A 14,889-nucleotide genomic window follows, 5' to 3' on the forward strand; every position below is an offset into this window, starting at 1 on the left:
CCTCAGGAAGAAGAGACGCTGATGAGCCTTCTTGATCAGAGTTGAGGTATTGTGGGTCCAAGAGAGGTCATCGGAGATGTTGACTCCCAGGAACCTGAAGCTAGAAACACGTTCCACCTCCGTCCCGTTAATGTGGATGGGGGTGTGCGTGCCGCCTCTGGACTTCCTGAAGTCTACAATGAGCTCCTTGGTCTTCTTGGAGTTAAGGGCCAGGTTGTTGTCAGCACACCATGCTGCTAAGTGCTGGACCTCCTCCCTGTAGGCCAGCTCATCGTTGTTGCTGATGAGGCGAATCACCGTTGTATCATCTGCATACTTGATGATGGTGTTAGTACCATGTACAGGTGTGCAGTCATAGGTGAAGAGGGAGTAGAGGAGGGGGCTCAGCACACAGCCCTGACGAACGCCGGTGTTCAGGGTGAGGGTTGAAGAGGTGTGCTTGTCTAACCTCACAGACTGGGGTCTGTTGGTTAGAAAGTCCAGTATCCAGTTGCAGAGGGAGGGGTCGATGCCCAGGTTACCGAGTTTGGTGATCAGTTTTGATGGAATAATGGTGTTGAATGCTGAGCTGTAATCGATGAACAGCATTCTTACATAAGTGTCTCTGTTGTCAAGGTGGGAGAGGGCGGAGTGAAGTGCCGTTGAGATGGCATCCTCCGTACTCCTGTTCTTGCAGTAGGCAAACTGATAGGGATCCAGTGTTGGGGGTAGGCAGCTTTTGAGGTGTGCCAGGACCAGCCTCTCGAAGCACTTGGTGATGATGGGGGTAAGTGCAACTGGGCGGAAGTCGTTGAGGCTTGCCGCAGTGGAGTGTTTTGGCACTGGCACGATGGAGGTGGCTTTAAGGCAAGTGGGGACAACTGCTTGGGCAAGTGACAGGTTGAAGATGTCAGTCCAGACGTCTGTCAGCTGCGCAGCACAGGCACTGAGCACGCGCCCGGGGATGCCGTCAGGGCCAGCAGCCTTACGTGCATTAGTCCTACTCAGTGCCACGTACACGTCGTAGGGGGTGAGTGTGAGGGGTTGGTGATCGGCAGGTAGCACAGCCTTGATGGCTGTCTCTAGATTGTCCCTGTCGAAGCGGCCATAGAAGTGATTAAGCTCCTCAAGGAAGGAGGCGTCGCTGGATGTGGGGGTGATGTTGGAGGGTCTGTAGTCCGTGATGGCCTGGATGCCTTGCCACATGCGTCGGGGGTCGGAGTTGTTGTTGAAGTGCTCCTCAATCCTGAGTAAACGACTAAACCTACGTGCCAAAAAAGTACCAATTTTTTCCATGGCGGGCATTATTTAACATATTGAAAAAAAACGCCACGACCTAGCTGAGGCCTCAAGTACGCGGAGACCGCTCTCGAGCATGAAGGAGAGTTACGAAGACTCATATCGACCATGCGGCGAGTATGTCGAGGGCAAACTCGCGGATTAGGTCGCCCAAGTGGGACAGGCCCTTAACCTGCTGTGTAGACAGTGCTGCATATAACCTCTAAAGATTAAACACTATAGGTATTCCAAGATTTATGAACATTCTAATTACAAATTTTTGCTATAATGTCATTGTATTCAGTTTCTGAATCTATTTTTGACCATAATAAATAGCACACTGGTCTCCACTCATAAGAGAACACTGTACCAAAATAACCATCATACATCTTGCTCAGCTTTTATCTATTTATGTAATTTTGCTTGATCAGATGGTTCCAAGAACACATACTATTTGTAAATCTGTGCGTAAGAGTTTGTGGATGACTCAACTTGAACTTAACAAGTTGAGAAATACTTCTTCACAAATTTACTGTCCAATCCAATTTGAAAGTGCATTTTTTGAAAAGTACCAATCAAATGTAAATCCAAGGAAAACAAAGGGTTAAGAACCCAAAACGACATCCTTTTTCATTGCTGAATGACTCTAGCACTTTGTATCTATCTTCGGTAAAAACTAGCATTTGCAGTTTCTTGTTTCTACATTCTACATTTTTTTGTTGAGTAGCTTAGATCTTCTCTTTGACAACTTTAGAGGAACTGTTTATATAAAGCATCTAAGCCAATCTGCTTTAATGCCATTAGTGTATTTTTGCACAAAATGTTTTGGCATGTGGTTATTGGGGTCATTTTATGAGTCCTGTTCCCAATGAAGAAATAAACTGAAAGTTCACAATGAAGAGACACAAAACGCTAAAGTAACTCAGCGGGACAGACAGCATCTCTGGAGAGAAGGAATGGGTGACGTTTCAGTTCGAGACCCATTGTTTAGAAAGGTGAGTGCCCATACACTGACTACTATTATATTATCTGATATTTTATCTTCAATGGTTAACAAAGCATGGACTGCACATGCCTAACTCTCCCCATAAAGGTGAGACTACCTGGAAGGATTATAGACTCAGTTGGATTTAGGCAAAAAAGATGGTACTTGTGAGGGAATCTTTTTCTTAGCCTAATTATCCCATGGCAGTAAAAACCTTCAAACCATCACAGAACAAAAATGCATCATATTGGTCATGAGTACGGCATCAAAATTGAATTTTGAAATACAACTGAGTTAATCTGAAACTGATTCAAAGATAAAACAAAGGTAGATACAAAATGCTGGAGTAACTCAGCGGGACAGGCTGTCCCACTGAGTTACTCTCGGAATTTTGTGTCTACCTTTGACTTAAACTAGCATCTGCCGTTCTTTGCTACTCAAAGGTATAAAACATTGCCCAAGCCAGCTGTGTAATTTATAAAGGGAAGAAATGTATTGCAACATACCTGTGGAAGTCAGTGCCAAATTTACCGCAGCCCATGAAAATAGTTGAAAAATCAAGAAATGAAAATTAAAGAATATCAATATAGCTTGGCTTTTTTTTATCAGAAACTAATCATGGACAGATAAGCAAAATGTTTCATACACAAATCCCTCAATATAACATTATGATCCACTAGCAGGATTAATAAATGCCAAAGACAGGAAACTCTGTGGTGACTATTTTGACATTTGACTTTCCAAAATGTTTCCATCAAGTGAGGGCACAAATCAATAATGTAACAGAGAAGTATTTACCCACCAGGGTGACTGCATTTCCAACGTAACTCAGGGAAAACAATATTACCCATGACCAGGCAGAAGTATTAATTGATAACCCATTCACTAGTGTAATGGGCCCACTTAGGCGACTTTTTAGGCGAGTGCAGGAGACTCTGCGCTCCCCACATGGTCGCCACATGTACGCTGTTGGTCTCTGGTGAGTCTCCTTCATGGTCGCGAGGAGTTCCCGCATTCTGGGAACTAGTTGCAGCCTCAGTATGGTTGCCAAAAATGTTTCAGCATGTTCTGCAACCAAAAATTGGTCGACATGGAGGTAATCGATAATCCTGTAGTCGTAGGTACAGTTGTAGTGGGGTTGCCATATAGTTGTAGGTAGTCAAGGTATTCGTAGGTAGTTTTCGTTAATCGTCTTTGCTGACCAGTCATTTTCATTGGCTCATTGGGGGAAAAAAAAGTAAGCAAGAGTTTTCAGAACCAAGGATAACCGACCGGTAATGTTAAATGTCCAGGAATTCACAGCTGTGTATCTCTGGCTTAATAAAAGTTGTCAAAGTTCTTAAATGTTGTCTCCACTCCTACTCCCCCCTTCTCACCCTTTCTCCCCCTTCCCTCCCCCCCTCTTTTAAAGGACTCACTGTACTAGCCGTCTTAATTATAGCGCCAACATTCCTGTTAATCGCGGTGTGTGTCAGTATCACCTTGGCTTTGCACCGCATGAATTTCAGACAGCGCTCCCCCCCGGCTTGCCCTGTCCCACGCCTTTGCGATGTGTTTGTGTGTGTGTTCCACTCTGACAGTCGCTGTTCCAGTTCCCAGTTTTTCAGGTGACTGCCAGCAACTTCACAGCCACTGGCAGGCTGCTGAAAAATCGCCTATAACAGGCCCATAAATGCACACTCGCACCACAGCAGTTCATCAGTATTGTAGTGCACCATCTCTGATACATCTGGCAGCAACTTCTTAATGTTTCTTTGACACCATTTTCCAAAATTGTAATCTCTACTTTATAGAAGGCAAAAAACAACAGGCACTAGGGGAAACCCATCAGATGCTTCTACTTTTTGTCACACTGCATATTTAAAAATCATGTTTGGTTTTAAGTTTAGTCGAAACCTTAGTTCCATTATAATCAACATTCCAGGACACCTTATCTAACTGCATTGCGAGAATAACTTCAGGGCAAGATCCGAATAAAGCAGTCACCACTCTATTTGAAAAGGCAACTGGGCATGTAATGTGAAGGAATAATATATTAGATTAGTTGTGAAAATGAAAGGGACATGTTCGATTAATCCTCTGAATGCATGATTAGGCCTATAGGAACCTTGCAAATATGCTCAAATGGCCGAAGTAACGCCATTCACTTACATACTGCACACTAATACCCTATAAAGAACAATGCCATTGGATGCATTGAATGAATATAGAGCAAGATTAAATGAGGACTAAAATTTCAACATACCTCTTACTTTTCATTTAATCTTGGTCTAGTTTGAACCGCAGAGTCCTGGGGCCCTTTGCTGAGGGCCACCAGTGTTGAATCTCCGCCCAGCACAGCCTGCGGACTTTGGGAGCCGCGGACTCCTTTAGGATGTGGCCGACTCTGATGGCTTGGCCGCTCAGGATGTCCCCCAGCCCAGACGTTGGACCTACATCACCCCGGCGAGTGGGCATGAACATCGGGCTGCCCGTATCGGCGACTGTGGAGGGCTCGGGGAGGCCCCGACCACTGGGGAACATTAGAGGAAGATGACTGACTGACTGACTTTGGTGCCTTCCCTCAGAGTGGGAAACTTTGATTCTGCTGTGTGGGGATGTTTTATGTTGAACTCTATCGTGTGTTGTGTTCTTTATTTTTATTGCATGACCGTATGGTGATCACATTTCACTGTGCCATCTGACACATGTGACAAATAAATGTATCTTGTGTCTTGTATCTTGTATCTCACCACATCAGGAGATCACCCTTCCACTGCCTCCAACTTGACAGTACCCCAACCCAATAATGAAGAAGGGTTCTGGCCCAAAATGTCCTAAATCCATTTCTCTCCACAGATGCTGCCTAGTCTATTGGCTCTAAGGAGAGGTTGGATAGATCTGGAATGTTATTTTTTCTGGAGCTAAGGCGGAAACTATTGAATATTTATAAAATTATGAGAGATATGGATAGGATAAATGGTCAGAATCATTTTTTCCACAGGGGTAGACATCAAATACTGGAGGACATGGAATAAAGATGAGTGAGGGATGTTTATGGGAGAAGTGCAGGGCAAGTGTTTTACAAGGAGCCAATCTGGCTAATGTTGCTGTGAAATAAGAGCATGAGAATTGAATTCACCAACTGCTCCCACTGTGTATTTATGACACCCAAACTTGTGGCACTGCACATCCTACTTTGTTGGGTAATGCTTATTATGCCCTGTTGAATTTGGAAGCAGATCAGTGATTAAGAAATGTGCAACAAAGCCCAGTTTTAAATTTAGACTTCCATTGGTACCTATACCGTAATTACTTTATAAAGATGCTATGAATATAATCAGCAATACTTCTCGAAAACAAATATGAATGGGTTCTGAAAAAAGCCTGTACCAATTTCATTGGAATTAACTTTCAGAGGATTTGCTCCTGCTATTATCATGGCCAACATGCTACAATTACTGAAAAGTGGATATTTGAATTGTTTTTTATCTATGCATTTGATACTCTCATTAGACTGCAAATGGAAACGGAAATGCCCCTATTCTCCAATGCTGACATTTTCCATGCAAATATAAAAAGGTGTTTTTGACAAAATTGGAAGCAAGGAGCCCATTTCAGCAGACTCCAGCTCACCAATTTATTCATTTATTTTTAGAAGCATGGCTGTTTTATTAGTTGAAGGAAGCATCCTTGAAGGTGAATTGTTTAACACTGAAGGTTTCAAAATTCATTCAAGTAAAACATAATATGAGTACATTTAATAGCTTGCATATCACTCATCATTACGTGAAAGGGATTGAAAATGGGATCACAATGCCATAAAATGCAGGGATGTCAGTTAGAGGTCAAATATGACCATACATACATGTTCAAGTCCCAGTAATGGATTGGAAAGCATGCTTCAATCACAGCAAAAACTATCATTTTGTTATTTTAAAGGGGAAAAAAAAACCATGATTTGAATGAACTAGCTCTCTTTATGATTTTTAATTGTTTAACAATATTTGAATAATATAACAATGGGAAACACTTAATTTGCTGCGTGAACTACGTGTATCCAGTAAAATGTTTAATTCTGATAGCGTGCACGGGTTCAAAGAAAACCAAAGCTTATGCACTTACTTAATTTCCTCATTTTGAAAATCCCTCAGAAATCATATTCACACTTGATCGTGTCAAACCATTTTTTAAAGATTCAAACGTTAACCTCTTAGCTGCACAAATGAAATTCTTTATCAAAGTAAAATAATTATTTATATATAGAGCACACTAGGGATTATCCAAAATATTAAAGATAAATGTAAAGCACATTTCATGAATTATGTATAATAGGTTTAAATATGAAGATCAAACTATCACATCAAATAATAGGAAGCATCTTATTTCTAGACATATGCCAAAGGAAATAATAGGTAATTAAAAGTAAAAAAATCTTGTTTAACACAGAATTATTGTTTTACGAAAGACACTATCGCAATTACTTCTTCCAACCTGTCAGAATGTCCTCAATCTGGTGTTTTGTTTTTCTGAATGACGGACGAGGATATATTTATTCCAATTATGCAAAAGCCCGATCAAATGGAGAATTACGTAAATCAATCTACTGTACATTAGCTTTACTTCAGTACAATAATTATTATCACATGAAATGTCTAGATCGAATCATGTGTGGCATCGGTGCTGTCAAAAAGCGACAAGCTCACCCTGTCCATCCAATTATCCAATTATGCATGAAATCGTCCTACAGACTAGTGATAAACAGATGTCAATCTACTCAGCCATTATGCATTGTGGCAGGTGTAGGTTTACTAAATAAAGACTGCACTTTTATTTAGAAGATGTATTGGGGGCAAGGAGTGGAGGAATGATAGATCATATCACCTGTGGAAACTTGGAACAATCTTATAAAATCTCAAATGTAATTAGAACTGTCATCTTGTTTGTTTGTACTTTTCAGTTTCATTTCTAATAAATGGCTGTAGGTACAGTGCATTCAGAAAGTATTCAGACCCTTTCACGTTTTCCACATTTTGTTATGTTACAGCCTTATTTTAAAATGGATTGAATTCATTTACACACAATCTACACACATTACCCAGAATGAAGAAGCGAAAACAGGTGTTTATAATTTTTGCAGACTAATTAAAAATAAAGAACTGAAATATCACATTTACATAAGTATTCAGACCCTTTGCTATCACTCAAAAGCTTAGGTTCATCCAGTTTCCATCGATTATCCTTGAGATGTTTCTACAAACTATCAGATGAAATAATAGGAAACATCCAATTTTTGGTTTTGAAAGACACTATTGCAATTACTCCTTCCAACCTGTCAGAAAGTCCTTTATCTAGTATTTTGTTTTTCTGAATGACGGATGATAATAGATTTATTCCAAATATCTGATCAATGGGTGGGACAGGATCATCGGGTGGCACCGCTAGCGGTAGCCTCGCCGCCAGCAGCCCATCTGTCCTTTCGACATTTTTCTGTTATTTTTAGTGCATCTAAATGTATGCTTTAATGTTTCTCGATATGTTTTTATGTGGAGGGTGATGGAGGGGGGGGGGGGGGGGGGGGGGGGGGGGGGGGGGGGGGGGGCGAACGAGGGGACAAAACCATTTTCAGTCACTTACCTCGACTGAGATGTGACTTTTCTCCTTGTCGCATCTTCGCCCTCCTCGCGGCCTAACAACAGGTTAATAATAATGTCCAAATACAGTTGTGCCAAGTTTGTAGCATCGTACCTAAGAAGACTTGAGGGTGTATTCGCTTCCAAAGGTGCCTCAACAAAGGACTGGGTAAAGGGTCTGAATACTTATGTAAATGTGATATTTCAGTTATTTCTTTTTAATTACTTTGCAAACATTTCTAAACTTGTTTTCGTTTTTTTATTATGGGGTATTGTGTGTAGATTGATGATAAAAATAAATAATTTAACCCATTTTAGAATAAGGCTGTAACGTAACAAAATGTGAAAAGGTGAAGCGGTCTGCATACTTTCTGAATGCACAGTATAGTGAGGATCCATGCAATGCATCTTTAACAGTATTTACAGGTACAGTGCAACAATTATCATGAGATGCTATCATAAAGAGAAACAAAATTCAATTGTCAAGTGTGTGAAATGTACCAATCTGGCACTTGTTTCAGTGTTCGTAAATGATAGGAGCAGAATTAGGCCTTTCAGCCCATCAAGTCTACTCTGCCATTCAATCATGGATGATAGAAACATAGAAACATAGAAATTAGGTGCAGGAGTAGGCCCATTCGGCCCTTCGAGCCTGCACCGCCATTCAATATGATCATGGCTGATCATCCAACTCAGTATCCCATACCTGCCTTCTCTCCATACCCTCTGATCCCCTTGGCCACAAGGGCCACATCTAACTCCCTCTTAAATATAGCCAATGAACTGGCCTCAACTACCCTCTGTGGCAGAGAGTTCCAGAGATTCACCACTCTCTGTGTGAAAAAAGTTCTCCTCATCTCGGTTTTAAAGGATTTCCCCCTTATCCTTAAGCTGTGATCTATCTTTCCCTCTCAACCCCATTCTCCTGCCTTCTCTCCATAACCCGTGACACTCATACTGATCAAGAATCTATCTATCTTTGCCTTAAAAATATCCACTGACGGCCTCCACAGCCTTCTGTGGCAATGAGTCCCACAGATTAAGTCAAGTGCAGTCAAGTCAATTTTATTTCTATAGCACATTTAAAAACAACTCTCGTTGACCAAAGTGCTTTACATCAGTGCAGGTACTAACGTGCTACATACAGTGGTACATAGATCTAACAATACATACATAAATACATACATACAGCGCTCCCTCAGAGGACCTCAAGAAACGCTTGTGAGTAGAAATAAGTTTTAAGTCTAGACTTAAAGGAGTCGATGGAGGGGGCAGTTCTGATGAGAAGAGGGATGCTGTTCCACAGTCTATGTGCTGCAACCGCAAAAGCGCGATCGCCCCTGAGTTTATACCTGGATGGTCAGTAAACCTAAGTCGGCCGACCTGAGGGACCTGGATGTAGAATGGTGGGTTAGCAGATTTGTGATATAGATTAACTACCCTCTGACAAAAAAGTTCCTCCTCACCATTCTAAAAGAGCATCCTTTAATTCTGAGTGTTACCTCTGGTCCTAGACTCTTCCACTAGTAGAAGCATCCTCTCCACATCCACTCTATCCAAGCCTTTCACTATTCAGTAAGTTTCAAGGAGGTACCCCCTCATCCTTCTAAACTCCAACGAGTAGAGGCACAGCACGGTCAAATGCTCATCACATGTTAACTCACTCATTTCCAGGATCATTCTTGTAAATCTCCTCTGGACTCTCTCCAGCATCAGCACATCCTTCCTCAGATATGGGACCAGTGCCTTATAGAGCCTCAGTATTACATCACTGTTTATGCATTCTAGTCCTCTCAAAATAAATTAGGCTCTATTGTGTTTGCCTTCCATACTACTGATGCGACTTGCAAATTAACTTTTTGGGTGCCCTGCACCAACACTCCCAAGTCTCTTTGCACCTCTGATTTCTGGATTCTCTCTCCATTTACAAAATAGTGTACGTCTACTATCAAAATGCATGACTCCACACTCTGCCACCCTATATTCCATCTACCACTTCTCTGCCAACTCTCCCAACATGTCCAAGTCCTTCTGCAGAGTCTCTTGTTTCTCTACACTACTTGCCTCTCCACCTATCATTGTATCATCTGCAAACTTGGCCTCAAAGCCTTCAATCCCCTCATCCAAATCATTAATATACAACGTAAAGAATAGCGGCCCTAGCACCAGCCCCTATGGAACTCCGCTAGTCACTGGCCACCAACCAGAAAAGATCCCTTTATTGACACTCTTTGCCAGGGAATGTTAATTCCCTGCACAAGCTGTTGGTGTTGGGAGAGGGCAGAGGAAAATACCATTCTCCAGCAACAGGAGGTAGAAATTTGCCTCAGAGATCAACCAGCCAGAGCAGAAAATCATGAGGTATTTTACCATTTTACTAGGTCAGGAAAATCAAGATGAATGGCAGGTATTCCTACGTCCTGTTGTGGAGAATATCTTTCTTTGCTTTTCAGATGGATCTGGTCTTTATTATCTCTCAAATCTCATCTCTAAACTTTTTTCTCACCTATCCCAGCAATGCTGACATAATATCATGTTCCAGCATGTATTTTAAAATAATTTTTCAGATATACATGCACCATTACAGCAAACATAGCTTAATTCTTAATTTCCTTGCAAATCAGCCGACAAAAAGGAAGGACAAAGAAAGAGGTTATCCAGTTATCTTGCAACACGGAAATACAGAGGAGGTTGGCCTGGACATTAGTGAACTATCATCAAAGCCCAAAATCGGAGATGAGAAAATAGTTACTTGATAACTTTCTGGTTTATGAATTAAATGTTTGAATGTCACTTACTATAGGGAACTCAGTCATATTGACTTGTTGGCAACAGTGGGTTCTTAATGAGAACTTGCAACATTGTTAACTTGCCAGGACTCCTGTGAATGTTTTAAAATCTCTAGAGAGTCTTCACATGTACAGGGTAAGGTGATGAAAATCTAAGATAACACTTGATTTTCTTTGGAAATCCCAACACCTCCCTCCTTAACTGACAGGAAGCTTTGGACTTCTGCATAGAAATGCATGAACTGGAACTTCTGAGCTTCCTAAGATATGCTCACTGCTCTCATTTTGTGTGGATTCCAGTGTTGGACAATGTCGAATCCACCTGTAAAGCTCCAGTTCCTTGCGGTTTCCTGGCAGCTGTGCTCAGGAATCAGCCCACTGAACCTGCTTGATATGCTCCTTTGGTGCTCTCTGTCCTAGCATGAAACTGCAATGCTACAGATTCTGTGACTGTTTAAGTTGGTTCTCACCTGATGGCCAAATACACCATAAGTGACAATGTCAGATGTCAAATATCAAGTGTGTAGAGTAATCCCTCAGGTCCGTTAAAAAGCAACAAAAAGTGCTTCTCCATTCAGCCATCCTGAGCATCATTGTCTCCCCTCAGTTGCTACAATGTGCTCACGTTACATTCAATGGAGTGAATGAAACCAATGAGTCTTGAGTTAAAGTAAAAAATCGGTGTGAATACATCATACATACATACCTTATCATTTGTAAAACGGGCAGACATTTCTCCAATTTTCTGTGGAGGTTTGTGGCATGGAGCTGGTTTCCTTAAATGCAATCACTTTCAATACCTTAAAACTCCACTCCCAAATCCACCAGCTCCTCGACGTTAAAAAATAACTAATGAATTGGGATCTCTTGCAGTGCAGATGTGAAATTATTTCATTTCACCCAAGGGATGCGTTGTATATTTTAGAAAATGTGTGAGGCCAAAATTTACAAAATTAATAGAAATGAAATGGAGCTTAAACATAAGCCAAAAGAGCATTAAACAAACACATATAAAAGGGTGGAGCAATGTTTATCGTATAGCATCGAGAAAGACAAACAAAGTGATTTATGAGGCATGAATGATTATTTAGGCCATTAGGGAAATCCTAAAACATTGACATGGTATCATATTCAGAAAAGATAACAGAAGAAACACGAGGAACTAAAGACCAATTAGTTTTATTTCAGTTCTGCTTAAAATAATAAAATCAATTATCCACACACCATTTGACAGTTATCCATGAAATAAGAATTAGTAAACAGGCTCACAGTTTTACATGACAAAAGTCTTACAAAATCAGACTGCATTATTTCTGGGAAAGCAACAATTATCTAAAGATTCACATTTCCCATGTATATTGACACATATCAGCTCTATCTCCCCTCCATCTCTCCATCCTCTGCTGCCTCAATGTTGGCAGATAGCTTCCCGGGCCTCCATTCCTGAAGCTAGAATGCTGAGATTTAAATCATGGGAATACAGCAGCACAAACTCCATATATTCACCACACATGTCTTTGCATAAACTGTGTTTGAAATCGAGTGCAATGTTGGAGTGATCTACACCTAGAGTTGAACTTTCATACCAATTTTCTTTCCAGCATAAAGATCACTTCCCTCACTATTACATAGTCCATACGATTCTGACTTTATGAATGGAATTAATCATGCGATAGGATATTGGCAATAGAATTTTGAATGGGGACGGTGGGGAATGGCAGACTGGCCAAGAGCCAATTTGCAATCTGAAGAAGGTTCTCGACCCAATAATTTACCTATTCATTTTCTCCTCAGATGCTGCCTGAGCCACCACACCAGCATTTTTTGCCTATCTTTGCATTCTGATACCTGGAGTGCCAAAGATGGGAATGAGACTTTTACCGACAGAATAACGTCTGGAGAGTCAAGAGAGTTTAATAGTAAGATTAAACGAGAACTTACCAGTTCGAAGTTTGATCATTATTTTATGAGTACATTGAGGGAATACGTGAAGAACCCCACCAGGACGCATGCGTGTCATTCTTCAAAGCAGCAGTGTGAAATCACAGATACCAGTAATGACTTAACCATAGTAAGGTTAGAGAAAGAAATACCAGTTGAGTATATGATCATGGGTGGGAGCGGAGGGCACGTATTCCCTCAACGTACTCCTCATAAAATAATGATCAAACTTCGAACTGGTAAGTTCTCGTTTAATCTTACTATTTTACTTCGGAGTCACGTGAGTGACTACGTGAAGATTTCAAAGCTCTGTGATTTCATGCCGTGGAAACGAGTCCATGCATCACATCTGTCTTAATGACTGTAGGAGGAATTGTGTCAACATATTTTAGACATGAATCCGACATTGAAATCCATTAATTGATTAACACAAATTATAGCCCCTATTTATGGGGTAATTAAATTACAGAACTTAAATTGTTTCTGCAAATGTTCCAGGTTTAATGACTGGTTTATGATAAAATAGTTGGAATGTTTTTTCCCCTGACCATCCTGCTGCCTTGAGGATTTGGTCCATTGGTACATCCAACTGCATAGCTGCCGATGTAGCTACAGCTCTGGTGGAGTGAGATTTAAAATATTAGTATCCACCCCAACCTGTGTTAGAACCTGTTTCAGCCATCTTGAGATGGTCTGGACCGACTCGTTTTTGTGTGGTTGCTTATGGCTGACTAAAAGTGCCTTCTCATTGCCTCTGATGATTTTCGTTTTCTCCATATATAACGACAAATGTTTTGCTATACAGAGACAATCATCTGTTAGGTAAGACCTAAATTCGATATTGAGGCCCACTGATCCCTGTCTGTTCTGTTTCACTAATTCATAAATATGAAACGCAATGTTTTCAGATGAAGACGTCATGTTGTTCAGTCTTAATTTATGTAATGACTGTACCCTTTGTGCCGTGACCAATGCCATTAGCATGACTGTTTTTAATGTCAGTCTATGTAGGGACAGAGCTGTTGCTGGAGACCAATTCCTGAGCATCTTCAGGACAAAACTCACATCCCATATTTGGGAGTACCTGGTTCTTGGGGGATTGGTATTTAAAATTCCCCTCATAAGTTTTGTTACCAGTGGGTGAGTTCCAACAGGGTGACGCTCTGTTTCTTGCCATAGATAAGTCGATAAGGCACTTCTGGCGCAGTTGATGGCACTATAACTGAGCCCCTAATCATAATGGAGGCCTGCCAGGTATTCCAGAACAGACGGGATGTTCATATCGCTGTAGGTGATGCTGTTTTTGTTACAATACATCTCCCACTTCCTGATATAGACCAGATACTGTGTTTTGGTGGACGGTCTTTGGGCCGCCGAGATCATGTTCACTGTTCGGTTTGTCATTCCCAGCTGTAGTAGAGGTATTTTTAAACTCTACAAATTATTAAATTCAAATAGTTATGGCATGGGTGGCTATCCCTTGTTACGGGATGAACCAACAAGTCAGGTCTATTCGGGATGGTGATACATGGTTCTAATACCATGTTCATTATCACTGGGAACCATGGTTGAGTAGGCCAATCGGGTACTACCAAAATACCAGACGCAGAGTCCTGCTGTATTTTCCTTAATACCCAACTGATGAGGCAGAAAGGAGGGAATGCATAAATAAACAATTCCCCCCCCCCCCCCCCCATGCAGCGAAAATGCATCTGTCGCCGCTGCCCCAGGATCTGGTTCCCATGAAACATAATTTGATAACTGCTGATTAAGTCTGGATGTGAATAGATCGATATCTGGTGTTCCATATCGTGCTGTAAAAATACTTTTTATTCAACATCCATTCGGTGTTTTCATTAAATTTGCGTGACCTAGTGTCTGCCAATAAATTTAGTTTACCTGGTAGGTAAGTAGCTGATATCCAAATATCTCTCTGGATACACCACTGCCAAATTGTATTAGCCAGATTGTCACATGATGTCGATTTGTTTCCACCCATGTGGTTGATATATGCTACCACGGTGGTATTGTCAATCCATAATCTAACATGCTGGTGATATGACCTAGTACAATATGATTTTAGGCCATAGAATGCACCCAACATTTCCAGGTAGTTTATGCCCAGTGTTAGTAATAATGATGCCTCCTGAGCAGTCCATCTACCTCCACAGCTGGAGATGGAATTGGTGGCACCCCAACCAAGTGCACTGGCATCAGTTTATAGCACCATAGAAGGGTTGCTGATAATGATTGGATTGAAACAAAGCCAAATGTTATCTATCGACCATTTTAGTTCCATTATAGC

Source organism: Leucoraja erinacea, chromosome 1 (assembly GCF_028641065.1).
Source record: "Leucoraja erinacea ecotype New England chromosome 1, Leri_hhj_1, whole genome shotgun sequence".
Classification (NCBI taxonomy): Eukaryota; Metazoa; Chordata; class Chondrichthyes; order Rajiformes; family Rajidae; genus Leucoraja; species Leucoraja erinaceus.